At 32.8% G+C, this 2,506-nt stretch overlaps 1 pseudogene; it reads right to left on the bottom strand.

Moving 5' to 3' along the window:
- Positions 1 to 1,187: 1,187 nt before the first annotated feature.
- Positions 1,188 to 1,631, bottom strand: LOC105824448 (annotated as a pseudogene).
- Positions 1,632 to 2,506: the final 875 nt, after the last annotated feature.

Raw genomic sequence — 2,506 nt, 5'->3', positions numbered from 1 at the left:
TGTCTCTGCAACAAAAAAAAAAAAAAAAAAAAAAGGAATGATCTAAGCTTCTTTGCTCATGGCATAATATTTAATGTCACATCATTACTACTGCAGAAGTACTGGCATTTTGTGTATCTAATAATACAGAAAAGATATATGAAATTGAAAACTTTCTTAAAAGTTTTAGGTAACATACAATTTCATTACTGTAAAAGAGCACATCGAACATATGTAGGTCAATAAATGAAAGTAAAATATTGATTGATGAATGTACAATTTGATTTGTGTGTGGTAAATTTAAGATCTGCAACTCTGATCTTTTTAAGATATTAACATTAGAATTGTTTCTACTTGACAACAACCAGATTGATTAAGGTGTGACTTATGAAAGACTTGCAGACGAAAATTATATAAGAGTTTAGTTTTGATAGTTTGATTTTTAGCAAAAATGGAATAATATTGTAGAAGGCTTGAGTGTATAAAATTTTCCCAATCATTCAAATATGTGACTGTGAAACAAGTTAAGAAATTGGATTAATTGCCCATCTGGGGTCCTCTTAAAAACAGAAAACAACAAGTGAAACAGCCTTGAGATTCTATTTGAACAATCCATTCTGTTTGTGGTTATCTGAATACCATATTAGACCATTCTAGATTACTGTTTCTATAATGAAACTTAGATTTTCAAACAAAATAGTACCTGTCTTTCTGTGGACTTTAACGATGCAAAATACCGATGTTTCTCCATTACACTTAGAAAACAAATACTCTACTCTTCATTAAAATCGTGTTGATTTTAGTGATTCCTTTGTTTGCTGTGCTGTTCTTAGCACTATTTAGAACTTTGTGAAAACTCGTATGTGGAATGAGCTATATTAACAGTATTATTCATCATCTCCTTTCAAGGCACTCATGAAGATACCCATTCAAGCCCATGTACAAGGTCACAGTTTTTAATGGCCAAGTCATGAAAGGAGTCACGGTACTGTGCAATAAAGATAAACTTTACACAAGTGTTTATGGTTTACAATAGAAAGTTCTATTAATATATGTGTATCCAGGATACTGCACTATTACTGACACGTGTCAATTATTTTTCTTCCCCAAATTATATTAATTTCCTTCTTGCAGTTTCCTGCTTCGATACCACCCTTCCCCTTACTTTTGCCTAAATATATTTAAGGAGCTGTATTCCCCCCCCCATAATCAAAACTTTATTGAAAAACTGACACCAAAATAGGAGATCTGTTGTATACCTTACAAAATCAAGTGTAATTATCTTGGTCGATTAACTAGAATTACTGAATTTATGATAACACTTTCTGTGAGATAACACAAATTCAGGAATTTGTGTAGATCATTAGTGTTGCTTTCTTCTAAATGATCACCCTTCTGTGACTCTGGCCTTTCCTCCTGTAGGCTGGCACAACACCGTTGAACAACCTACGCAAAGAACCACTGTCTGGGCATGGCTGAAAACTGCGGTAATCTTGTAGCAACCTGGACATTTTACATCCATAAAATAAGAGTTTGGACTTTGAACTAGGTGTTTCTTTTTGTGTTTTTTCTTTTCCTCTTCCAAGGACGGATGTAGTAAATCTCTAGCCAAAGGCATCTTGATCCTTTCCCAAGCCCAGCTGGTCCAGACCTCTCAGAGGACACTGGAACTGTGTTCTTGAATGTCGTCTCCTCCTAATACCTCACCCTGATCCTGCCAACGAAAATTCATAATAAAAATTACAAAATAAATAGTCATAGTTTACTCTGTCTCCAGATTATAAATTATATGTGAAATTAATTTTTTTGCCCCAGAAACTTGAATTATAACATGTTTGTTAGACTACAAGTACTATCTTGTATAGTAGACTCATTTAAATGACAGAAAAAAACAGCAAGTCATTAACAATTAGTAGAAGATACTCAAAGGTTAAAAGAAAAATGTATGTAATATAATTCCTCATAAATTTTGGAATTTCAAGCTTTTGGTTTTATTTAATGAATAGAAAGAAGTGCTCAAGAAGACAAGGGAACTATATAGCCTTTAAAAAGAAAGAAATTCTGTCATTTGCAGCAACATGGATAAACCTGGAGGAAACTGTGCTAAGTTAAGGCACAGAAAGACAAATACTACATGATCTCACTCATATGTGAAATCTAAAAGCATCAAACTCATTGAAGCAGAGGGTAGAATGGTGGTTATCAGAGAATGAGGGGAGGAGGAAATGAGGAAAGGGAGATGTTGGTCAAAGGGTACAAAGTTTCAGATGGGAAGATAGGTTTAGTGATCAGTTGTATAGCATGGTAACTGTAGTTAACAATAAGGTATTGTATATTTCAAAATTGCTAAAAGAGTAGCTTTTAAATGTTCTCATCACAAAAAATGAAAAATGAGTGAGATAAAGGATATGTTAATTAGCTTTACTTAATCGTTCTTCAATGTATGCATATATCAATGTATAAATATATCATGTTGTGCCCCATAAATACATACAATTATTACTTGTCAATTAAATTTTTTTAAATT

Source organism: Propithecus coquereli, unplaced genomic scaffold (assembly GCF_000956105.1).
Source record: "Propithecus coquereli isolate 6110/MARCELLA unplaced genomic scaffold, Pcoq_1.0 Scaffold74, whole genome shotgun sequence".
Lineage (NCBI taxonomy): Eukaryota > Metazoa > Chordata > Mammalia > Primates > Indriidae > Propithecus > Propithecus coquereli.
The sequence above is the reverse complement of the archived record's forward strand: the minus strand, read 5'-3'. Positions and strand labels throughout refer to the sequence as shown.